This window comes from Petaurus breviceps, unplaced genomic scaffold, assembly GCF_028583685.1.
Source record: "Petaurus breviceps papuanus isolate PSGF00001 unplaced genomic scaffold, PetGlider_PUasm1.0 90650, whole genome shotgun sequence".
In the NCBI taxonomy this organism is placed as follows: Eukaryota; Metazoa; Chordata; class Mammalia; order Diprotodontia; family Petauridae; genus Petaurus; species Petaurus breviceps.
In genome coordinates, this window is record NW_027187299.1 from 3,910,764 (window position 1) to 3,937,831 (window position 27,068).

A 27,068-nucleotide genomic window follows, 5' to 3' on the forward strand; every position below is an offset into this window, starting at 1 on the left:
TCTGGCTAGTTCTGAACCAGCTTCCTGTGGGCTCTGCTTCCCTTCAGCAAACTCCTCCCACCATAGGCTCCATGTGACTGCATTCAGCCTATCAGAAGGCAGCGTTTATCTTCATGGCAGGGAAGCTTCCTGTGGGCTCTGCTCCACTCTCCATCACAGGCTCCATGTGATTATATTCAGCCTATTAGGGGGTAGAATTTACTTTCAAACCAGGGGAGGTCTTCAAACTCCTCCCTAGGTCTATTAAGGGGCAGGGAAGATCTTCAACTCCCTATTATAGTGATGGGGAGCTACAGATGTTTATTGCATTCAAGAGTGAGAAGGGTAAACCTGTACTTCAGGAAGATCACTTTGGAAGATGAGTGAAGGATGGATAGGGATGGGGAGGCGAGGAGACTAACCAGAATGAAATAAAGCAGAAGGGAGATGATGATAAACTGCAAGCATTGGTGGCTATGAGGAGGGTGGAGAGAAGGGGCCACACACCAGTGACATTGTGAAGGTAGAAACAGGACTTGGCAGGAGGTTGGATGTATGTGGTGAGTGTGAGTGACACCTAAGTTATGAGCCTGAATGACTGGGAAGATGATCTTGCCCTTAATAGCAGCAAGTTCCAAAGAAGAGAGCATTGAGGGGAAAAGATGATGAGTTCAGTTTTATATATACCCAAGTTAAGTTCTCTAGATAGATAGATAGATCTCAAGAGGTCCAATGAGAATTTGGTTATGTGAGACTGGAGGTTAGAAGAGAGGTCAGGGCTAAATAAATCTGCATAGAGATAATGAATACATGGGAGCTAATGAGATCACCAAGTGAGGTGATGTTGTGAAAGACTCTAGAGAGGATAAAGTATCCAAGAGAAGATGAGTGATCAACAGTGACAAAAGGCTCCAGAGAGGTTAAGAAGAATGGAGATTGAGAGAAAACTATTCATCGACAATTAGGAGATCATTGGTTACTGGAGAGAGCTGTTTCAACTGAATGATGAAGCCTCCAGAGAGAATGTAGAAGGTTTAGAAGAGACTTAGAGAAGAGCAAATGAAAGCACAAATTGTAAACAGCTTTCTCAAGGTATTATTGCAGTAGCCTGCTGGTGGGTCTGCCTGCCTCAAGTCTCTCCCCACTCCAATCTATCTTCCACTCAACCACTAAAGTGATTTTCCTAAATCAGAGTTCTGACCCTGTCATCTCCCTACTCAATAAACTCCACTGGCTCCATATTATCTCCAGGATCAAATAAAAAATCCTTTGCTTGGCATTCAGAGCTCTTCATGACATAGCCCCCTTTTACCTTTCCAGTCTTCTCACATCTTACTCCTCACCATATACCCTTTGATCCAGTATCACTCACCTCCCAACTATTCCAAGAATAAGACACTTCATCTTTTGACTCTGGACATTTTCTTTGGCTATTTTCCATAACTGGAAAGCTCTTCTTTCTCATCTTGACCTACTACCTTCCTTGACTTAGTTTATGTCTCAGTATTGTTCAGGAAACCTTTCCCAAAACATTTTAATTCTAGTACCTTCCCTCTGTTAGCTATTTCCTATTTACTCTCTATGTAGTAGTTTTGTATATATTTGTTTATTGTATCACCATTAGATTGTGAGTTTCTTGAGGGCAGAGAAGGGATTTTGCCTTTTTTTTTATCCCACAGTTACTAGCACAGTTACTAGCACAAGTAAGCATTTAATAAATGTTTATTGATTGGTTGATTGAATGATGAATGAGTGAACTTATACTAGAAAAGGATAGTCAGAGATGCTGTGTCACCAGGAGCAAACCAGGTCTTGGTGAGAACCAGAAGATAGAGGGAGTGGGAAAGGAAATATTTTAAGATACAAACAAATTTGTTAACTATAAGACAGACATTCATAGAACATAGTGGAAAACGTGGGTACATATGGAATGGAAATAGAGGGAAGAGAAAGAGGAGAGGAGAGGAATAAACTAGAATATGCTGGTAAATGTTTGAAAACCAGCTGTCTAAACAAAAAACTTGGTACTCTTTTTTTTTTTTCAGTTTAACAAACATCTCATTTGCCAATTCAAATTGGTTCCATTACCACTTGGGTTTAAGGAACAGGTAACTAGGGACAGGCAATAGGTTTTGGAGGACAATGATAATCATGGATTCAGAATCACTGGGGTCTAGGCAGATTATCTGTGGCTGGAGATAAATCCATTGAGGGAAGCAAGTGGTCTGAGGCCCTTGCTTAAGGTCCAACCTAATGTCAGATAATTGTATCCTATGAGGTTCATGGTGTCTGACTCATGACAAGTAGGAACAGACAAAAGTATAAACTGGGGGTAGCGGGGAAGTCTACAGAGAAGGCAGGAGTTGGCAGTTTGAGAAATAATCTCTATGGAACTGGATAAGGCCCTGAGGCAAAGATGGAGGCTAGAGGTTTGAGTCCAGGTTCAGGGACTGACATAGGTATCCCAGAGAAGTCTTGGGAACAAAGACAGAAGTCACAGCATTGGGCCTGGATCCTGAGGTGATACATAGAACTTTCATAGGGGAAGGAAGAACACTATACCTTCATAGCTGAGAGGCCAGGACATGTGTAGCTAAAAGAGTACTGCAACTGGCGTCAAGAAACCTGGATTCAAATCCTACCTCAGGCACTTGTCTGGTCCCGTGACTCTGAGAAAGACACAAATTTATTCTCATATCTCAGAAGCATCTAAGTTAAAACAGTAGAGGAAAAGGTATGAATTAAAAACTGACTCTGAAATCTTATTTTAAGGTTTTCAGATCTCTTAATGAATAGAAACCCTGTGAGTTAAGTAGCACAGGTATCATCATCCTTACTTTACAGAGGAAGAAAATGAGACCTCAAGAGATTAAGTGACTTGCTCAGAGTCACAGAGGTAAATAACTGTCAGAGGTGGGATTTGAACTTGTTTCTCTTGATTCCAGTTCCAACACTCTACAGACTGCCCTGCTTCCCTGTGCACATGAAGTACCTAGTTAATATGAAACTCAGTGGCTTTGGCTCGGGAGAGTGATGAGAAGGGGAAGACTAGGCACACCTTTCCTAATTTAGTTTCAGAGTAAAATGCCAATAGTAGGAGTTTGGAAAATTAGAAAGTAAATATACTTCAAAGGAAAACATGAAGCTGCAAACCATGGGCCTTCAAAACACCGAGTTTTACTTGGTTTAGATCCCAAACTATAAATTATCTTCAATCTTGTTCAAAACTTTAAATCAAGGGTGGCTAATGTAGGCCAATTCTCAACAAAGGCACTATTCACCTGCTGTGAACTACCATGGTGAGAGCAACCCAGAGGAATGGTATTTGGCAAATTGGCAAGGCAGGTTGAAAACTTGGTTGTTAGCCCAAGCAAAGTGGGAATAACTGTAAATATTTGATTAGCAGAGGTAGGGAGGAATGGGCTAGAATCACACTCAGGTCTTTGTTTAACCAGGTAAGGTAGGCAGAAGCAAGATAAGGTAAATTATTTGCAAAAAAATAGATAAGATTAGCTGACTTTATGCCATCCAGATATGTGCCAACTCAGGTGTAACCACATATGGTAAGATATTTGAATAGATGGGAAGATTTTCTAATGCCAGTCTTATATATTTTTCTTAATGTCTACAAATATGGAAAGCCTTTGGCTCCTCCCTTGTTCCATTTCTCCTTGCTGTCAGCCATCCTAAAGCCACAGAAGAAGCCTCAAGGCTAAGTGGAAATGAGAGCCAGACTAGGAGTCAGGAGGCCTGAATGAGAGTTTTAGCTCTGCCAGTAACTAGTAGTGTGACCTCAGGACAAATCACCTCATCTTATGGGTCTGAGTCCTCTCCAACAGAAAGAGAGGGAGTTGGAAGAGGTGATCAGTACAGTTCTTGGCACATCTAAATTTCTGTGAACATCACATCCATACAATGGACCACCTCTGCCCATGTGCTTCAGAGTAAATCAAGTTATATGATAAATCCATCAGGCATGACAGATAGGCCATGATAGTTCTTCATGACCAGAGAAGGCAGCCCCAATTCAAACTTTCTGTTTTAAATATTTTCCGTTCTATTTTGATAACTGACTCAGCAACCATAGCTTTAGCTTGTGATTTCAAAGAGTGCTAAGAATCTTGGGAGTACATAACAGCAATCATAGTTCACATAGATATAGCCCTTTAAAGTTTGCAAAAGAGCATTCATTCAACAATTATCTACCTGTGTAGATAGCACAAATATTATCCTTCCTATTTTTTAGAGATAAAGGAGGCCTGGATATGTTAAATGACAGTCAAAGTCACACAACTAGTTGATGAAATTGGGATTCTGGGTTCTTCACACTATTGCGTGGTGAAGGACAAAAGGTTCCTAACCACTGAAAGATAAATGAAAACTCTTAGTGCAGACTGTTGTTAATTTGGTAAATCCTGCACTGAGTGTGGATAGAGAAAACTGAACAAAAACATAAGCCAACCAGGAAGGTTAAGAAACTATCTGGTGAACTTGGGCAATGTCTTTGGACATCAGTTTCCTCACCTGTAAAATGAGGAAGTTGATTGAAATGATTTCTAGGGTCTCTTTGAGCTGGAAAATGCTTTACTAAATGACTAAAGAAGCAAACATTCACATTTTGCCCACCTGTCGTGCTCCATATTTTAAAGCTCATTGGGTTAAAAAAAATAAAAAAGCAGAGAAGAACTAATATCTATTTCATCTTATTGATTACTGATAATAACTGGGGGGGGGGTTGGAAATGCATTTCTGTTTGTTTCTAGAAAACTTAAGGAAAAAATGTAAAGGTGCTAAAGGTGAGTACCCTCCGGACATTTAACATATTCCCTTCATGCCTATCCACTATATGCAGATCACCTCCAAACTTTTATCCTTCCCAACATCAGCCTAGCCTGTTTCACAAAGACCACAGACTGAATGCTAAGTGGAATTATTTTATGGGGGAAAGTTGCAGAAACAGTAAGGTGACAGAACAGCAATTCTGGAGAATAAGGGCACAAAGGCCTCTAACTTGGCATGGCTAACATCTGCATTAGGGCTTGGTATTACATCTAAGCCCACTGTTGCCTGGAAACTAGGGAAAGATGATTTGTTTTTAATCATTATAATTGTACACAATGCACTGCTACCTTCTTTCAGACTTCTTTTTGGTGACAGACAGAGAGTTCTCATGGAGCCTACTAAACACAAGGCAGTAGGTTGGCCCAAGGTTGGACCTGGGTTGAGAGTCAGAGATATGCTGCAGTAGGAAATTATTAAACTCATTTCCTGTATTTGATACCTAAGAACTCATTGTGTGTGAGGGGTGGGGTGGGGGGGGGGTGCAGACGCAGGGGAGCTAAATCTGAAATGCCAATAGTTGACTCATCCCAGGTTTTTTAATTTCTAGCTCCAGGCATAAAAATGAATGCTGCCCTAAACAATTTGATGTGTTGCCACCTTTTTAATAAATAATAAGCTTTTTTTTAAGTGCAGTTCTGTTAACTCGAGAGTAGAGATGGAGAATGGCACAATGGATAGAGGACTGGCTTTGGAGTCAGAAAAGCAGGGTTTGTAGTCACCCCTTAGATGAAGTCACACCAACTAAGGGACCCCAGGCAAGCCACTAAGCAAGTGTGAGGCAGCTTCCTCCATCTATGCAATGTAAATAACAGCACCTGCCACACAAGATTGTTACGAGAATATAAAGAGATCATATACACAAAGCACATTACACATCTTAAAATTCTCTATCAATGTGAGCTATTACTCCTAGTTACTCAATCTCCTGTGCCTCGTAGGAGCATTTCTGTAATGTTTATGATGCACTTATTAGTCCATGTCTAGCTCTGATTCATAGATAGAGAATTTTAGAACTGGAAGAAAAGAATTAGTCTAGAACTCTTGGGAATACCTAGTCTCTTTTTTTTTTTAAGAGTTCTAGAAACTCAGAGGCTACTCATGGCCTTATCCTTTTACTGATTAGCCCAAGAGCTTTTAACTTGCTCTTATTTTCTACATGGATGAGTCTGTCCTTCCTTAAGCAACCTAGTTCCCCCCTCCCTAATTCCTGGAGCCTCAGCATATTAATGCCTCAGTATGAAATGTACTCAGTAATGTACATGATAGGGACGCCTGAATGATATAACCCTCTACGGCCCAGAACTTCTGAGCACAATGAATTTCTCATGGTAAGGATTACATGCACTCAGTGCTACTCCTTCCATCCTCTTAATTTAGAGATAAAGTAATACTCTGTTTGGCATTCATAACCCTTCATGACCTAGCCTCCTTCTGCCTTTCCAGCCTTCTTCTATCTTATTCCCTGAGACATTACTCTTTGATCCAGGGATGCTGGCCTTCTGGTTGCTCCTTCAGCAAGACATTACATCTCTTAACACCAGGCATTTTCTCTGTCCTCCATTTCTGGAATGCTCTTCCTCCTCTGTTCTGACTGTTGACCTCCACAGCTTCCTTTCAGTCCCAATTAAAACCCATCTTTTACTGGAAGCCCTCTTCAACCCCTCTTAATTCTAGTGCCTTCTTTGTGTTACTTATTTCCTACTTATCTAAGATTGCTTTGTATATATTTGTTTGCATACTATCTCCCATATTAGATTATAAGCTCCTGGATGGTAGGCACCATCTTTTGCCTCTTTTTGTATCCCCAGTGCTTAGTAGTATAGCACCTGGAACATAGTAGGCACTTAATAAATGTTTAGTGATTCATTAATTGAGATAAGAAAAATTTGAGCTCCGGAAAGGTGACCCAAGGCCAAATAACTAGTTAGTAGCAAACCTGGGTCTTCAATTCAGCTTTGCTGGTTCCTAGGTTAGTGTTTTTTCTCCTTTCCCTTGCTGCCTTTTTAAACAAGGATGTTGAGGTGAAGTCACTTTGTATTTTTCTATGTAAAGTCTTTGTGAAATTCTGTATTTCTAAAAAAAAGTGTTATTTTCTGATGTAAACTGATTTCTTTTTTTTAACAAAATAGGAGACAGACCTAAATCAACCCTGTGTGTTGAACCTATAGCGAAGGCTAAGAGAGGTGCCTCTGGGGAAAAAAATGTCAAATGATCATTGTCGACCTCAAGCTGGAAGTGATCTTGAGGAACCCAAGTTCTTCCACCGAGGTCCAAGGATGTTGTGACTTGTACAAGGTCACACGGGACATGGGAGTCAGAGGCAGGATTTAAAACTGGGTATTCTGACTTCAGGGCCCATGTTCTTTTCCACTGTAACTGCTATCTGTATGAATTTGAAATATTTTTATCTCCAAAAGAAAAAAAATCCTAAAGTTAGTAGGGGAGAGATCTTTTTTCTGTACATAGAATTGTGAAAAGGAAATAAATCTTTTTTTGAAAGAGATAATCAATCCTTCTGATTGGAAAAGTCATAAGGCTTCCTGCTGGCAAATACAGAGATGCTTTTTGTGGATGTAATCTGGTACAATGGAGAGAGACAATGTTGTATTTTGGCATCAGAAGAGCTGGGTTTGAATGCTGACTCAGCACTCCTACGTATGTGAATGGGAGGAAGGCAGTGTAGGATAGTAGGATGTGTATGGGCTCTGGAATCAGATGACCCAAGTTCAACTGTCCCCACTGGTGTTTGCTACCTGTGTGACCCCAGGTAAGTCACTTCATCTTTGTAAGGCTCAGTTTCCTCATGTATTCAGGAAGGAGTCTGGAGTAGATGGTCTCTGAGATCTTTTACAGCTCTAGCTCCATCAACTATCTTTATCAGCGTCTTATCTGTGGAAATGAATGGAAAGGGTAGGGAAAGCTGCTGGAACCACTGGAGACTATTACCATAGTTCATAAAGTTAATTTGTCAATATATTATTTATTGTGATGAATATGCATCTCTATTATCTAATATGGTAGACTTGCCATTAAATACAAATATTTTCCCACTTCACTTTAAAAAAAATACATATATATATTTTAACATTCTTCTTTAAAAAATGTTCTGAGTTCCAAATTCTTATCTTTACTCCCATGCCCACTGAGAAGGCAAGCAATATGATATCAGTTACATGTGAAATCATGCAAAACATTTCCATATCAGCCATATTTCGAAATAGCAAGAAAAAAAAGTGAGAAAATTACACTTCAGCTTGTACTTGGAGTTTGTCAGTTCCCTCTCTCTGGAGGTGGATAGCATTTTTTTCATCATGAGTCCTTTGGAATTGTTTTGGATCGCTGTATTAATCAGAGTAGTCAAGTCTTTCACAGTTGATCATCATTACATTGTCATTACTGTGCACAATGATCTCCTGGTTCTTCTCACCTCACTTCACATCAGTTCCTACAGGTCTTGCCATGTTTCCTCTGAAGCCCTTGTCATTTTCTTATAGTACAAATAGTACTCCTCCCAATTATACATCATGATTTGTTCAGCCATTCCCCAATTGATGGGCATCCCCCTCAATTTCCAATTCTTTGCCACCACAAAAAGAGATGCCATAAATATTTTTCTACATACAGGTACATTATTTTTGTACATACATCTTTCCTTTTTCTTTGATCTCTTTGGGATACAGACCTAGTAGTGGTATTGCTGGGTCAAAGGGTATGCACAGTTTTATAACCCTTTGGGCATAGTTCCAAGTTTTTTTTGCCATAATGGTTGTAGCAGTTTACTACTACATAAGCAGTTCATTGTACATCTATTTTTCTCTCCTCCCCTCCAACATTTGTCGTTTCTAATAAGTGTGACCACTGCACATTTTTAATTGGCTTGGTTCCCCCAAGAAGGTTCAGAGATAGAACATGCAATAGCAGGAGAAAAAAAAAAACAACCCAAACCTCTTCTTGCTAGCTAGCACAAATTGTTATTTGTCATAGCAACTTGGTGAGTAAGTAGCACAATAAATATTTAGCACAATAAATAATGTCAGCAGGACAAGATTTGAAGCTGTTCTTAATGACTGTTATTTTTTTTTCTTATGGACTCCCTACTGTTGATGGGACTTAAGCTTAACTTATTTATAATAATAGTGGCAGTTTGCGTAGGCATATCCATATTTTACTCTCATACAGAATGAGATAATTGATAGGGGAGAAGGGACAGTTTGTGGTCACAACTCAGTAGAAAAGTAAATGCTTGTTAATTGGACTCCCTGCTTCCATTCTCTCCCCATTCCCCTATCCCAAAGCATTCTATTCACCATTTTAATATTAACCTTCTTAAGATAGTCATTAATGGCTCCTGTTGTAGTAAGGGGAGGGAGTGTATCTTGGGTTTTCTTGGACCTAGCCTTTCTCCAAAGGGCTAGCCATTATTTAGCCATGCCACTTCCTCCTACCTGGTACCCCTTTTCTTCTGTCCTGTTTTTTTCTAGAATTGCCACAGATTTGGAATCTTCTATACCTACAATTTTCTAAGCTTAAAACTTCCAACTTCCTAGATAATTGACACCTTTCTGCCTTGGGAAATCAATTATATATATCTGGCCCTTTCCATAAAAACACTTGTCTGTCTTTAGCTTTCCCAACCTATCCTAACATTTGGAATGATATGGGAATGGGAAGTTCTGTCCATTAAACCCAGGAGAAGTATAACAATCTACCAAGTCTTGGAGGAAACCTCTTTTTTTGGTGACTTTTATTGTGTGGATAAGCATAATCTTAAATTCTCATGTTAATTGGATATTCTATTACACTGTACAAGTAGGTAAACCATTGATCCCTATGATCTTATTTACAATATTTTATTAACAAACATGCTTTTCACATGAGCTTTATTCAGCTTCAGTCAATTCTATCTGTAAAGCCACGCACAAGCAGCTTTCCAGAGGACTGCTACTGTGAAGAGCTTTCAAGGTTCTGATTATATAGTATAGCAAACTCTCTATTTATTCAATAACAAATCAGAGCAAAACATTCACAGGCATTCACAGAAAATCAAAATACAGTATTCACAATGTCACAACTCAACAACTTATCACTAAAATGGCCACATAGTTTTCACCAAAATGGTCACATAGTTTTAAACAAAGTACATTCATTTACTCAATCACAAAATTGTTAATTCAGTCACAAAGTACAGAAGTCAAAGTTCTCCACCCCTAGGTCACAGTAAATAATAATCTTCTCAGTCAGTACATAGTATCCAATTGAAGTCTTCTTTCAGCTTGACTTGAGACTGGCTCTCAGCTTCCATGGTTCCTCTTCCATAGTCCGAGCTCCAACTGTCACCTGGGTTCAAAGGCAGGCAGCTTCCAGTTCCTTGTCCAGTTCTTTGTCCAGTTCCTGTTCCATATTGAAGTTCACAGTGTCCAGTCCACCTCAAGTCCTTCATAGTTCCTGTTTTGGGGAAGACAAAGCTTGACAGAGCCACAATAATATTCATAAACATTGCCAGCACCATCATGATTTCACTATCTGCTTGGAAATCAACTCAGACCCTCCAACAAGGTCTGAGAACTCAATCCAAATCATCAACATATAAATCAACACAGACCTACAAACAAGGTCAGCACATTACCAGTAAAGCCCCAGGACTTCCAAAATCCTCCTCCAGGACTTCTGTAAACATGTAACCAGAAAATACTATTTCAGGGCTTCCAGTAGTAAGGTCCCAGGGCTTCTGTACAAAGTATCACAAACAAACATCAACACAGAGAGAGCAGACAAACAGAGTTCCCTGATACCACCAGTTTTCTCCTTCCTGACTCTGCCACCAGAAGAGTCTTCTTCTCAGTTGTGCTGTCTCTAGCCTGGGCCTCTCCTTATATGTGGTCATTAGCTCCTCCCCTTCCTGTTGATGGAGTTCATGAGTACTAGGATTCACAAGTTGTGGGATTCACACGTTCTATTTCTTAACAGACTTGATACAAGACTCAAAAGAAACTTGAACTGAAAAAAGGTGTTAATTCAATAGCTGAAACAAGGTGTGAACTACTTCTGTGTTTGCCATGATACTATCTGAATTACCTTAAATTCCCCTCTTCTGGAGGAAGAAATGAATCAAGTTAGGAAGGACACATACGTGATATTTGTGCCATCAAATTTCTCCTTACTCAAGGGCAGTTTCCAGAGACTTTAATTTGATTTTTTTTAACAAATTAACCTGCAAATATGTGAGTATGTACTACACTGAAAATTATTTCCTACTTTTTTAGATTATCAAAATGTTATTTCACCGAAGTTTTGCACATGGACACTCTTATGAAGCTTCTTTAAATTCATTCAACAAACATTTATTTAGATCCTACTATGGTAAGCAATACCTAGGGCACAAATCATGCATTTCCTATCAATTACCATCAGCCCTATCTATTTGTTTGCTAATATTTTAAATCTTCAAAATTGAAAACAGAAAGTGATATGTGGCTTTAATGAGGTTCTCCTGGGAATCTCTAGATCTCACTATTCTTGATGATTGGAGGATCATTTGCATTCTCTCCTCCTGCATTGACCTGAAGGCCATTTCCAGATGGTATCCACAGTTGTACTCATTCCCTGCCTTTTATGCTATTTCTCCATTTCCCCTCCTTGACTCCTCCTCCATCTCCTCTACTGTCTAAGTATCAGAAATTAAGCTCCTTTTCTTATATGGGATAAAATGGGCTTTTGCTTTCAATATTTACTGTATCATTTAATTCATATGCAATCCCCATCTAAGTCTTCATGCAGACTCTAACAGCTCAAGTGAAATTGCTTTCTCCAAAGTTATCAATAATCTCCTTTTTAATAAAAATTTTATTATTACTTTCCATTCCTTATATCACCCTAGTGTCCCATGTGTCACTCCCCCTTCCTCTCCCAGGGAACCATCTCTCATAACAAATAGTATTTTTTTAGAGAAGAGGAAAAAAATGGTACAACTGATCCATACATTAAAAAAATCTGAACACCTACAATGTGTAACACTTATGGAACTCCTACTCCACAAAGGGTTGTAGCATCTTATCGTACCGCTTCATTCAAGTCCTACTTGGTCTTTATAATTTTATTACATTTACTTTTAAATTTTTTGGTGTTTTGTTCTTTTGATCAGAATTGTTGTCTCTGTGAATATTGTGAAGTCACTATGAATACTCTGAATTCACTTCGAATGAGTTCATATAGCTCTTTTCATGCTTCTCTGTACTCATTACATACCTTATTTCTTTTTTATATAAACTTAATTATTTTTAGTTTTCAACATATCCACTCAGTTTCCAGATCTTATATCTTGTTTATATCTCCATATGTTTCCTTTCCATTCATACAGCTATGGCCCTTGTCAAGACCCTCATGACTTCTGGTCATGAATGAACCAGCCTCCTATTTAGTCTCCTTACCTCCAGCCTCCTCCCACTCTAATTCATCCCCATGCTGCCAAAGTGAGTTTCTTAATTCCTAAATCTGATTCTGCCATCCCCACACTGTCACTCCATAAACCTCAGTGGTTCCCTCTTATCCCTAGGATCCATGGGTTCTCTGGTAAATGTTTAACCACTGGTTCTGGGCAAGGTGGGAGTGAAATAGACATGATGCATTTTTAAGTTTAACATGCATTATTAACTTTTCCTACATTACTTACTTAAGTCTAGACAACAAAACAATTAAGCCTTGATTTGTAGATTCTGTCAATTTCCAAGTTGTAGATGGACATACCAAAAATTTAACAATTGGCTTTCATGAATGAATTGTTCAAGCTGGTTTACATACACCCTGCTAGGATCAAATATAAACTCCTTTCTTTCACATTTATATCTCTTCACAATCAGACCCCTTTTTGTCTTTTCTAATCTTCTTATATATTCTTCCCTCCATCTACTTTTCAATCTAGCTATATGGGCCAGCTCCCTTTTCTGCACACAGGAGCTTCTCTCCTATCTCCATACATTTGCACAGATATGAAACGCATCCTTTCTTCACCTCTGCCTTTTGGAATCTCTGGTTTTCTGATCTCCCTCCCTGCTCCTTCCAGTTGGTAACACACTATCTCCAAAAACCAACAAATCCATTTCATATATTGTATATCATGTTCCTACCTATGTACATATCATCACTGCTATTCAAATGTAAACCCCTTGAAAGTCAAGATGGCTTCACTTTATTTTGTTTTAGCACTCATCTACTGCCTATCATCAGACACCTTATAAGATTGTTAGCTCTTTGAGGGGAAAGGGACTCATTTATTCTGTATCACACATAATGACCATCAAGTATGCCAATTGTATGACTGAATAAATCATTTTTCCTCATTCCTTCTTATCAGACTTTAAGAGGAGAGGGTAGCAGTATACAATGAGAAGCATGAAGTGCTTGTCATGCAAGGAGGTACAATATAAAAGTCCTGAAAATGCTTAGTTTCAAATAATCTCCCATTAACCAGCCACCGTTTCTGAAATTCCCCCCATCACTCATTCCTTTAAGTTAAAGCTTTGAGAGTTCATTTTAATATACAAATATTTCATCTGGGAGGAGTCATACATTAAACTGTTTTCCAGCCATTTGCACAATAACAAAAAAATTAATATCTTCAATGAACTATTTGGATGTGGGTCTCTGAGGAAATATGAAATAAGACAGGAGGGCAGAGGGTGAAGGAAAAATCCATATAATTTTCCCTGCTGATGTAGCACCACAGTAGGAGATGCTTATGTAGTCAGGAAGCAGTGTGAGGATACTGGGCACAGTCCCAGGTTAGGAGAGAGAGGTAAAGTATGGGAAGAGGGATTCAAGAATGCTGACAAGAAGTTTCACCTAGACATATATTTGCCTCAGGTCAGCCTTGGACAATTTATATACATTTTGATTTATGTTAACCCTTTGCAATCTCTTCCACATCCCTCCCCCAAGTAGGTAATAAGCATTGTGTAAACAAAGACTCCCCTTTAAATCTTAATATATACAAAGAACTTTGTAGCTAAATATTATATAAATATAGGCTATGATCACTTTAATATTCTTATTGATAATAATGAAATAAAAAGTAATAATAAACATTTCAAATTATCCTGTTAAAAGAGATAACATACATAAAGTGCTTTGAAAATCTTAGAATGCTATATAAATGTTAACTCTTATTATTAGCTGTAGAAAACTCAATGCTGACTAGTATACCAGTGCCCAGTGGGCATGCAAAAAATTTCAATAGATGATGATTAATTGATGAGAAAAAAACCCAGAAAAGTTGCTACCCAGCTTAAAGAAAAAAAAACCTGTCTACTTTGAAAGAAAAGGCTATCAAGGGTGATCCCCCTTAGTTACAAAGAGTATCAAAAAATTAGGAGTATGTCAATGTCTCTACCAAATTTAGGACTTTGGTAGAAAACCTAATCTTGATTTGGTGAGGGAGTTTGTTACGTCCCTATAGACAGACCTTATGGTTAATTCATATGCCAACATGGAATTGAGGGCCATGCTTTGTTTATATACATTATCTAAAGTATCCAGAAATGGCAAACTCTCCTCCTGAATTTGTACTGTTTAGTTCAAGTCAGAGACAACAGTAGACAGGCACAGTCAACCATGTATACCTACAATATTCCCCTGGGAATAACCATGTAATTCATAGAGTAACTGCTATTTGTCTCCTCGTGAACCCCTGATTCCATTCACAGAACACTGTTATCCCTAGTATAAAGGGCTCTGTCCCAAGTGGCACCTTGTCAAGGTCTGCAGGTTGCTAAATAGATGGAGTGGGCCCAATGAATGAATGACTCTCTCATGCCTAAAGGAAGTCAGCATGCAGGGAAGATAATATCAGTGCTCCCCAGGCCACAGCTTTCCTGTGGCTACACAAGGGGTTTCCATTTCTGTGCCTGTCAGTCTTTCACTAGCAAGAACTTGCTTTAAAGGAATAAAGACAATCCACTAGAGCTGAAAACAATAGCAATTCAAAGGGAGTTGATATGTGGAAATTGTCTGACAGGGGCTGCCAAAAATCAGAAATATTCCTCATTGCTTTGTTTACTTGTTTATCATTCTGATGAGATCAAATGACTGGCATCTGTTGAATGAACCCTGTCCTACCCATAGCTGTTGGGAGGGCTGGTATGTCTTTCACCACTTGGAATTTTAAAAGAAAAATTAACAATGATTATTACCTCATCATATGCATCAGTCTGCTCAAGGATTTTCTGCAGCAAATTAGGTGTACGTTAGTATCTCTTGTCTGGGGAAGACTGCCATCTGCTCTGTCTTTTATCAAGTAGAATAGCAAGCTTCACTTCCTGGCACTCTCCACATGAATCCCAAAAGGCAAGGATATAACAATGCAAAGTCCTGGGGTTGATCCCTCACATCAAGAATCCGCGTTTGAGGAATAGGATTAGGCAGATATATTGCTCCCCACACAGCCAAATCTGAAAAGGTAGGAGATCCAAGCTCTTTATTTTGGAAGTTGAAATGATCCCCTGTCATCACATTACATTTGTTACAAGTACATTTTGTTACAAGTAGTGCCTGTGAGCATTAACTTTGAGGCATTTGAGATTTGTCTTTTTACAGTAATCAGGCTATAAAGTATAGATGGTTGGAGACCTGGACCCTAGATTAGGGTTCAGGGCCCCTGGGGTAGAGTTCTTGTGGCCCTAGAGCTGAAAATCCTGCTGTCATGTTTGCTTGTGTGCCTGTAACTACAAGAATCACCAAAAGATTTCAAATTGCTTTCTAAACTTAGAGTAGATGTCTTATAGTGGCATATAAGCTTGCCCCTGTTTTGCTGAGAGACAGGAGGTCTGTTATGAGACACTGAACCTCAAAGTTAGCTTTCTCACACACAAACTGGAAGAGAAGTGGGACCAGGAAGTGATGAGAATTGTTGCACTTTATGCTGTAGATGTAAAGTCCTTCTTTATTTTACCATACTTTTGCTAGTCAAATTAAACTGCTTTTAACCATGACCTCAGACTGATTGCCTTCAATAGTATGCTGATCTGGAAAAAATAAGAGTGACTGCTGCTAAGGAACTGAGATGATGAGTGACATGTCCTTATCGACAAATACTCCTTCTTAGACCAAATGGAGTGCAGGGGGACTAACAATCACCTTTCCCAATCCCTGGTGTAGGCAAGGGAAAGCTGTCCCTATGACAGGGTGGCACAGGGCATCTGTTACATGCGCATATTTATGTTGATGGTTAAAGGGAAAAACATGCTTTCTGCTTCAGATGTGAGGGAGGCAATACTGACATTTTCTTGTAGAAGTTTATCATCCATAAACTATTATGGGATTCAATATCAGGCATTAATTGGTAATTTAGAAGAAACCAAAAACAAAGCCCCAGAGTATAGCCAGTCTATGAGCATTGAAGTGATATTCAATTGGACTTCTTCAGTCAAGACACAAGTGATGAACAGGCAACAGAAAGTTTCCTAGGCAGCCACAGTAAGGTTATCTGAAACAATAGAAAGCCAAGTGTTTGAAAGAAGCACTTCTTAGACAAAATGAAATGTGAGATTAAGCCATTTTGTCCCATCATATGGGGAGGAGCTGGGAAGCCTCGCTCATTAGATTCAATGGACCAGACCTTGGTATGCCAAGCAACAAGGGAATGACCAGAAATGGCAGATCAAATCCAGAGTCTATGAAACAGGGAGGGTTATGTCTGGTATACAATGAGCTAACACACCTTAATTGAAGAGCCAGATCATAAGGATCAGTAAACACAGAAGAATGCCATGGCCCAGGCTTGGTTCAAGTTTTCTCGAGAGGATAAGGAATGATGAGTCAGAGTCTAAGGATTATTCTAGCAAAATAATACTTCAACTTCAATAACAATTTATTAAGCCAATGTATTGTGCAAGGTACTGGATTACGCACTGGAGATAAACAAAAATAAAAATTTTTCCATTAGGACCTTATTATCTGCTCAGAAGATACCATATTTAAACATAAATAAGCACAACATAATTTGAGGGAAAAGTGAGAGACTTCTAATAACTGGAGCGGGGAGTCCAGAAAGACTTTCTGTAGAAGCTAGGTGGTGAAGTAAATAGAGTAGGAGGCCTGGAATCAGGAAGACTCAGCCTCCTGAATTCAAACCTGGCCTCAAACATTTACTAGCTCTGTAACCCTGGGCAAGTCACTTAAACCTATTTGCCTCAGTTGCTTAAGCAAGAAATGGCAAAATTCTCTGATCTTTGCCAAGACAACCCCAAATGGGATCATGAGGAGTCGGACATGACTGAAAAACAATTAAACAACAACAAAACCAATACTAAGAGACTAAGGTGTGAGAGGGGGTGCATTCCTAGCATGAGGAATATTGCCTGCCCAAGTACATGCACATAGGAGATGCAATGTCAGTTCGGGGAAATAGGAATAAACCAAAGTGGTTGAAACTGAGGAAATAAATATGAAAAGTATTGGCATCTAGGGAGCACAGTGAATTGGACCTAGAATCAGGAAGACCTAAGTTTAAATCTTGCCTCAAAGTCTTAACAGTTCTGTGACCCTTGAACAAGTCCCTTAACCACTTTGTATCTCACTTTCCATCTCAGTCAAATGGGGATAATGATAGGACTGCCTCCTAGGGTTGCTGTGAGGATAAAATGAGATATTTGCAAAGTACTTTGCAAACCTTAAAAGTGCTACATAATTGCTAGTTGTTATTGTTATTGTTGTTGGGTAGGCTGGTGCCAAGTTATAAAGGGCTTTAAAATCCAAGATGGGTGAGGGTGTTATATTTTCTCTTAGAGACAGCATTATTAAATATTATGTTGCCAGAATATGCCTTGACTGGTTCTAACTGCTTTTTCAAGGAGTCTTATTTATGTCCAAGAGGTATGTTGGCTGCCACCCCAGTACCCCCCAATATCTCAAGACCAGCTACTCTAACAGAGGCAATAGAACCAAGCTATGAACTACCGGCAGCCAAGAGTAACACACAGATCTGCCTTCCGTCATATGACTAATAAATAGAAACATACATGATCTCAGTTTGTGAATAGCTTCAGCTGCAAACTAAAAGATAATCTTTGTATCTGTAAAAAGATTGATTTTCATTTTCATTGATTTTCAGCCTCATTAGCATACATCAATAGGGGAATCATCTCTGAACTGCATTGTGTGTGTGTGTGTGTGTGTGTGTGTAAGTAATACATGTTTACATATTTTTTAATTTTATATGGCATATCTCTCCTGAGTAATCTAGGGAGCCTTCCTCACAGCATTCTTGTGTGTTGCATATCATATAGACCAATTTTGTAAATGATGAGCACACAGAAAGGTTAAGTAGCTTACTAAAAGTCAGTTAACAGATTAATGGCAGAGCCAGAATTAGCCTTCTAAACCCCAGAATTTCAAAGACTTTTATTAGCTCACTGAGTCATGCTGCATCTGTCAGTGTGACTGGATTTCTCCAAATGACACATCATTCTCTAGATACAGAGTATGATTACCAACCTCACTGAATGATGCTACTAAAACACCAAGGAAGCAACATTCAGTCATCACCACCATCTCCCCTTGTATATGGCACTAGTGTTTCCTATTGTTGAGAAGTTGGAAAGTTGGATGGTTCTCATTCAAAAGTAAGGGTAGGGGTATAAAAAGACAAAATGAAAATGAGCCCCAGCCCTCAAAGAGCTTACATTCTTCTCTGCACTCTAGGCCCTCCCTGATATCATGACATAATGAATAGAGCTTAAACCTGGAATCAGGTAGACTTGGTTCCAAATCTCATCTCAGATAACTGACTAGCTCTGTGGTACTAGGCAAGAGACCTCACCTTTCTTGGCCTCAGTTTCTCCATCTATAAAATGAAGGAGTTGGACTAAATGCTCCCTAAATTCTCTTCCAACTCTAAATCTATGACCACTATTCTAATCCAGTTACCTGGCTTTGATTAGTTGCAGACAAATTTATCTATAAACTAGGTGCTTCTATAGAAATAATGACTTTATGATAATAATAATGATAATAACAAAATAGGGAGAAAGCCATGAATCAGGTCCTGCCTTTGACACAGGAAAATAGGTATTAGAGTGTTAGGCTCTATCAGTCAGGAGGATCTAAGTTCAAATCTTGTTTTAGGCACTTATTAACTATTACCTGGGCAAGTCACTTAACCTGTTTACCTTAGTTTCCTCATCTATAAAATGAAGATAATAATAACACCTCCTTCACAGGGTTGTTGATGAGTGTCAAATGAGTTCACATAGTTAAAGTGCTTTGCAAACTTTAAAATGCTATATAAATGCTAAATATTGTTGTTGTTGTTGTTATTGTTATTATTGACACATACTGACTGTGTGAATGAGGGCAAGTCACTTAACCTTTCAGTGATTTAGGCAAGTGTCAAAGACTGCAGAAAAGAAGCCAACCTGTATTGGTAGAGGGAATTTCCTCACCTGGAAGTTCCCAGTAATGAGAAAATCATAGTCTATATCTCTAATAAGAATAAAAATAATAGGTAAATTCTAATGATTTACCAAAAATAAATACCTAAAAATAGTAGGTAAATACATGGAATGCCTACTATTCTGATGCCCTATCATGGTATATAGATCTCCTAGGGTTCATATCACTGGAGTTAAAAGACAGGCAGTTCCAAAAAAACTGAACAGGCCCAAAGCATGGTTAGAATGTAGGCTTTTTTGTTAGTCAGTCATTTCAGTTGTGTCTGACTCTTCATGATCCCATTTGGAGTTTTCTTGGCAAGGATACTAGAGTTTGCCATTTCCTTCTGTAGCTCATTTTACAGATGAGGAAACTGAGGCAAATAAGCTAAGTGACTTGCCCAGAGTCATACAGATAGTAAGTCTGAGGCCAGGAAGATGAGTTTTCCTGATTGCAGGCCTATCCCAGCTACCCCAGAGTATAAGCTCTATTTCTCAGTAACTGTGTGACCTTGGACAAATTACTTACTTCTCAGGCTGTCGGTTTCCTTCTTTATAAACTAAAGGGGTTAGACTGGGTTATCTTTAAGGAGTGTTGTTGCTTCTCATTTCTGTGTATGTCCTTCACAAGGAGCAGCCTCGTTAAGTTTGGAGAGGCTCAGAACTGGAAAACTGACTGCTGGAATATTTTAGTCATGGTAATCCATCATGTTGAAGCTGTGACACTTTGCACACACCTCACTGCCAGCAAAACATCAGGGCCTGAGGCCTTTCCAATATTCTGTACCAGCTGTGGAGCTGCCTAGGTGCTCTGTTTCCAGAGACCTATCTTTCCTTATTGTGACATATGCATTAAATGTGGATCTGTATTTAATAGTTTTTAAGGCACTCCACCTTGTAAATTTATGGACAAGGGCTTTGCTTTCTGGAAACTTATGGTCAGAGGCAGAGAGGACTTACATGGATCACATGAAGGGGAGATAATAGTAAAAATTATTGTTAGCATTTACATAGTAATTTAAGGTTTGGAAAATACATATGTTAACTCATTTAAGCCTCACTGACAAACTTGAAAAGTAGGTGTTATTCCCTATTTTTACGGATATGGAAACTGAGGTATAGGAAGGTTTAAATGACTTACTCAGGGTCACACAGAGCTAGTAAGTGTCTGAAGTAGGATTTGAACTCAGGTTTCCCTGACTTTGCGTCCCACATTGTATTTATTATATCATCCAACACCAAAAAATCAGTCCCTATCCTAAATAAGAATAATAATGATAGAGATATACCATCAAAGTCCTATTCTGATGTCCCAGAGTGGTAGATAGGTTACCCAGGATTCATGAAAACTTTGCTGAAGAAGTAAAGGAGACTGGCCCTAGATTACTCAGGGTAATTTCAGTATAAGTACAAAACAAGCTATAATAGTTGAAGTAAAGTTTTAGTATTATGGACAAGAAGGCTAAACACTGCTAGACTACACAGCTTCTTATATATGATCAGCGCTTTCTTTTAGAAAAAAAAATGGAAGGTACGAGACTCAAGTGCCAAATGATATCACAAAATTAAGTTAATTATATTTTAACAAACATGAAACTATTAATTACTGATATGAGAGTCATAGGACCATAGATTTAAAGTTAGAAGGGACCTTGGAGGTTTTCAAGTCCAATCCCCCCCCAGTTTTGAAGATGAGGAAACTGAGGCACAGAGGGACGAAATAAAATCCCCAGACTCACAAAATGATTAAATGTTTGAAGCACTTCTGACTCCAAGATGCTTATGCTGTATCAGTTATCTGTTAGTCAGACCATCAATTTATTACAACAGATACCAAAATTAGTACAAAGCCAGAAGAAAGAATAAAAACGAGAGAAAAAAAGATATAATTAAAATGGGTCTATCCTGACCTACTTAAGTTATTAATGATGAAAAATGGGATATGGATGGAGAAAAGATCATGAATACTAATCATAACAATTCCACAGACAGTTAAACCAACGTAAATAAAATAGCATAACAAGGAGACCAAAGGATCCCCAAAAATGCCTTACTAAGCAAATACTTGACCTACTATCCAAAAGGAGGGATTTGTAATATAAACTCTGGAAAATCTTCCTCAAAATATTGATGGAAGTTTATGGTTACTAATTTACAAAACATAGAGAAGTTTTGGTGAATAAAACCAATTTAAAGAAAATCTAATGAGAGATTAACCAAACAAAATCATCCTGAGGGCATTTAAAGATGAAAATGGGAGAACAAGAATTAATTCCTTAAGAACAACTCACATCAAAGTAGGTTGGTGGATGAGAGAAATGTCATAAATATGGTGTATCTGGATTTCTATAAGACAGCTGACAAAGTCTATCATGATATCATATATACAAAAGAGAAATGATAAATGAGAGATGGATGATAGAACAATTGTGTAGATTAAAAACTAGTTAATATGGACCCAAATAGTTTTGATTATTGTATCAATTATAACCTAGGGAAATCTCTAGTGAAGTGTTCCCAGGACCTTTGTCTTTCTGTTCAATTGAATATATTTTTCAATGATAACTTAGATAAAGACAGAGATGACATGTTTAATATCTTTGTAGATAATACAGTTGTAATCCAGAGGACCTACAATACAAATGCTGCAGTAGCCTATGAGAATTTCTTTTGGCATATTATTTCCCTTTTATGACTTTCATACTCCCACCCATCTGCTTTCATCTAATTAGATCTCAGAATTGTTCTGGAGCCTTTCTGTACCTTACCCAATGTTGTATTCCCCCAGTTACTTCATTCTGTTCTTGTATCTCACATTTCATCCAGATGAGGATTCTAATCCCAAGAGAAATAGCATTCTTTTTTCTACATAAATAAATTTTAAAACTTTTCCATACCCTCACCTAAACATGATTGGATAGTACCTGATTTTCTTGTGACTGGCCAAACCATAAATGATTATCCACAACTGATCATGCTGCAGTATTTAATTCCCATTGTGTTGCTTCTTAATGCAGCAAACTGATGCAAATTAAAGTTTTAATTTATGCTAGCTAATATTTCCTGCTTGAAATTTCATTCCACCTATAGTTGCTCTGATTGTAATCTTGGCCTGGACTGTCAGTCCTGAGTTGTACCTGTAACTTCCCTATTGGCTGATGAATTAACCAAGCAAATAGGCCAATTCTTTGCCACTACAAAAAGAGCTGCTATAAATATATTTGTACATGTGTGTCCTTTTCAATTTTTTTATGATCTCTTTGAGATACAGACTTAATAGTGGTATTTCTGGATCAAAAGGTGTGCACAGTTTTATATCTCTTTGGGTAGAGTTCTAAATTGCTCTCCAGAATGATTGGACCAGTTCACAACTCCACAATGTATTAGCGTTCCAATTTTCTCATATCTTCTCCAAAATGTATCATTTTCCTGTTTTATCATGTTAGCCAATCTGATAGGTGTGATGTGGTACCTCAGAGTTGTTTTGATTTGCATTTCTCTAATCAATAGAGATTCAGAGCATTTAAAAATTAGCTTTAATTTCTTCATCTCCACCAACAGTGCATTGGTGGCCGTGTTTTTCCACATATCCTCTAACATTTGTCATTTCTGATGGATGTAAGGTGGTACCTCAAAGTTGTTTGAATTTTCTAATCAATAGTGATTTAGAGTATTTTTTTTTCATATGAGTATAGATAACTTTGATTTTTTTTTTCCTACAGCAAGCTGCCTGTTCATATCCTTTGGCTATTTATCAGTTGGGGATTGCCTTTCATTTTTTATAAATTTGACTCAGTTCCCTATATATTTGAGAAATGAGGCTTCCATAAGAGAAACTCACAGTAAAAATTCTTTCCCAGTTTCTTGCTTTCCTTCTAATTTTTGCTGCATTGGTTTTGTTTGTGCAAAAAGTTTAATTTCTTGTAATCAGAATTATCCATTATACTTCCCATGATCTGCTCTATCTCTTGTTTAGTCATAAATGCTTCCCTTATCCATAATTCTGATGAATAAAATTTTCCATGCTCTTCTAATTTGCTTATGATATCATCCTTTATGTTTAAATCATGTACACATTTTGATGTTCTCTTGGTTTATAGTGTGAGATGCTGGTTTATACCTAGTTTCTGCCAAAGTGCTTTCCAGTTTTCCCAGCAAGTTATGTCAAATAATGAATTCTTCCCCAAAAAACTTACCTTCTGAAGTTGGCATTGACTATAATGACATTATGGTAATTATCTACCCTTTCCCCCCCAATAACTATGTCCCATGGATACCCCATATTAGCCTTTTCTGGTCATCTTCTTATAATGAAGGTCCATAATCCAGTTGCCTTTTCTTTTTCAAAATCACTGCTATTCTTTTTCATTCAATCAGGAAGGCTCTTTCTCCCTCTTACATCCTTAAGATAACATGCCACATGAAAAACAAAAAATTATTATTGTTCTCACAACTTCCATTAAGAGTTTTCTCAAACTTCATCTTCTTTGGGTAGGGCTATAAATACAATAGAAAATAAGTTGGATTTGTAGTCAAAGTTTGAATCCCAACTTTGCCATTAAGATCTGTTTGACATTTGATTAGTATCTAAATCCCCCTGGGCCTCAACTTCTTCATCTGAAAAATGAGAGGAATGGGGCATCTAGGTAGTGCAGAGAATAGAGCAATGGCCCTGGAGTCAGGAGGACCTGAGTTCAAATCTGGCCTCAGAGACTTAACACTTACTAGCCATGTGACCTTGGGCAAGTCACTTAACCCCAATTGCCCTGACTTCCCCCCTCCAAAAAGCCAAAAAATAAAAAAAGAAAGAAAGGAAAATGAGAGGATTGGACCAGGTGACCTCTAAGGTACTTTCAAACCCTAAGTTTTTTATTCTGTGATATATAATTTTGTACTGTAAAAAGCCTGTGTTCTAACATTTTTAAAGTAAAGATGGCTTGATGACTGCAAAAACTATTGCGAGGAAGAGTTCGATTTCATCTCCCAGAGAGATTGATTCCACCTACAAAATTAAGGCTAATGATACAAGGAATCAGGTTTTTCCTCCATATAAGGATAACAGAGATTTCAAAAAATGTATGAGCTGCCTCACTGTCATGATAATGCCTACCATTTCCCACAATGGCGGAAGATTGAGTTTAGCCAGGTTCTTAGGAAAAATCTGCACCTCTCAGCGACGTTTATTCTTGTACTCTGTGATTATACATCAGCCTTCCCAGAGAAAACAAGCATTTTACTAAAACCCCTGCCTAACCCTCTCAGAGTATAATAACTGGGACCATGTGAAAAACTAGGCTATCACAACTTCTTTATTTGCCTAGAACCGTGTCTGGGACACAGTAAGCACTTAATAAATGCTAGTGAACTGACTCACAATTGAGCCCCACTTCAGGTTTCCTACTCTGGCTCTTTACTCTCATAGATTATACAGAGAACCTCACAATGGATGGGCCATTCTAGTCATGGTATTCCATTACTAGAGGCCATGTAAAATTAATTTAAATACCTGCTGTTTGCTAGTTCCCTAAATGAAATGTAGATAGACACCTTAGGCCCATCTCTAGTACAAACTTTCAATGTTGGTCCTCTGGCCCCAGACCTACTGCTAATACTCAGTAGTTATTGAATACTCAAGCACTGGAGATCTTCAGGTGGAGAGAGAGCTAGATGATCACTCATCAAAGATAATATAGAGGAAATTTCTGTCTCAGATAAGGGAATAAGGAAGATGAACTCCTAACTTGAAATTTATCATTCTATTTCTATGAATGTTTAAAAAGATATTCCTTCTTTCAATGTGTTGAACAAAGCATACCTCCTAATTATTGGTATTACCCCATAGCAGTGCCCTCTTTACAGAAAGTTGTCATTCCAAGTTGTTGACTAAGGCATTGGCTATGCTGCTAAATGGGTTGTATATAATTAGACTTGCTTTGATTTCAGGCCCCATAATTTGTTTGCTAAATAATTCTGACAAATCCATTCTTCTTTTTGTTTTCCTTTTTTGAGATATAAAGACAACCATAATTTCCACCTACTTACTTCCCAGGTATTGTTAGGATTACCGCCTTAACATTTGGAAAACCTTTAAAGCTGCTTGGATGAATGCTGGATACTGTGTGAGTATAAAGGATTATTTTAAAACATGGTTTGAAAACAAATATAAATTGAAAATGAAAGCAGTTTGTCTTTTTTAAAGAATAAAAACAATATTAAGATAATAATTCTTTATAAATTAAACAGAGGTTAACACTGTATGGGCACATTTTTGGCCTTATCATGTATCATTGACAAAGACCAACTTATGTTATAAAACAACTTTTTGACCCTTTTAATTGGTTAGCTTGGAAACTCATACTTGGGTGGATCTTGACAAGCCATTGATGTGTTGAGACAACAATGATTAACTAAATTGACAGTATGACTGATTGAATGACATTAATTTTAGTTAAATGTTTTAATATTACTTCCTCACATTGGCTCTGTTATGCTTAGCCAACATCCACCACAGTTCTACTCTGCCGCCTAACTGTGGTTATAGGAGTGACTCTGTTCTTGAAGGGCACTGTTTGCATTTATAGAAAGAATATGGGACACTGGAATGGAAAGAGCATTACTTTGGAATTAGTCATTACTAAGATTTACATCTTGCCTCTGTCATTAACCTGAATGACCTTAGGCAAATCACTTCCCTTCTTTGGGTCTCAGTCTCTTCATTTGTAAAATGAGGGGCTTAGACTAGATGGCCTCTAAGGTCCCTTCTAGCTCCATAAGTATGACATTAATGCAGCAAAATCATAGATCCTTGAATTATTAAAGCATGTTTAGCCAAAAAACCAAAATTTTCCTCTGACTCAGTAAAAAAAAATACTTTACCTTTAAAAGAAACATTATTTTGCGTGTTTGATTGATTGATGTTACTAAATAAAATCAACCAATTATTGAGAGTCTACTATGTAGGATGTAGGAGATACAGTACCTATAAGCTCTTTAGGCCTACTCAATAATGTCAATACAGACTGACATTTCAGAGAAGTTTTCTGTATCCATGGTCAGCACATTTTCCAAGAAAGATGACTTTATATTAATTCCCCTAAGGTATATTACCCAAGGAAGTAACTGATAAAAGGGAAGTCTCCATATACCCTAAAGTATTTATAACAATATTTTTTATGGTAACAAAGAACTAGATGCCCATTAATTGGGGAAATGATTAAGTTGTGGTACATGAATGTAGTAGAGTATTACTGTACCATAAGAAATTACAAAGGAGATGAATATAGAGAAGCATGAAAAGACATGGATTCAGAGTGAAGTAAGCAGGCAAGAAAACAATATACACAATAATTACAATGTAAATAGAAAGAACAACAATCAATGAAAGTGAACACTGCAAAATTACAAAGAACAAGAATGGCCCCAAATAAGAGATATAAGGAGGTTTTTGGTTTGGTGTTTGGTAGGAGGTCAATGAATGTGGAACATTGCATATGTTGTCATTTTTAAAAAAATATATTGATCATTTTTGCTGATTGCCTTTTCTTCCTCTTTTTTCTTTTAAAAAATATTCTTTGTTATTGGAGATGGCTTTCTGGGAGGGGGAAGAATGTATACATGGGGGAACAGTTCATGTAAAAACAAGATAACATTTTTTTAAAACAGTATATTCTTTGATAAAAAATTATGGTAAGTATGGGCCTTCTAGAGATTCACAAAAGATTCTGTGTGAACACTTTGGCATGTTCTTTGTTATTTTCCAATCAGTTCATAAAGTCTGTGCCGAGCATATTCTCCAGTTTCACAAAGAATGTGCTTTAGTTTGCCTTG

The 27,068-nt window shown here is 37.9% G+C and overlaps 1 long non-coding RNA gene across 1 annotated transcript in view; it reads left to right on the forward strand.

Moving 5' to 3' along the window:
- LOC138143628 (uncharacterized) overlaps positions 1-27,068 on the forward strand; it is a 123,088-nt gene that overhangs the window by 11,976 nt on the left and 84,044 nt on the right. Inside the window, exon 2 of the long non-coding RNA XR_011163756.1 lies at positions 25,291-25,360. This is a non-coding gene — a long non-coding RNA (uncharacterized lncRNA). The remainder of the gene's footprint in view (positions 1-25,290; positions 25,361-27,068) is intronic.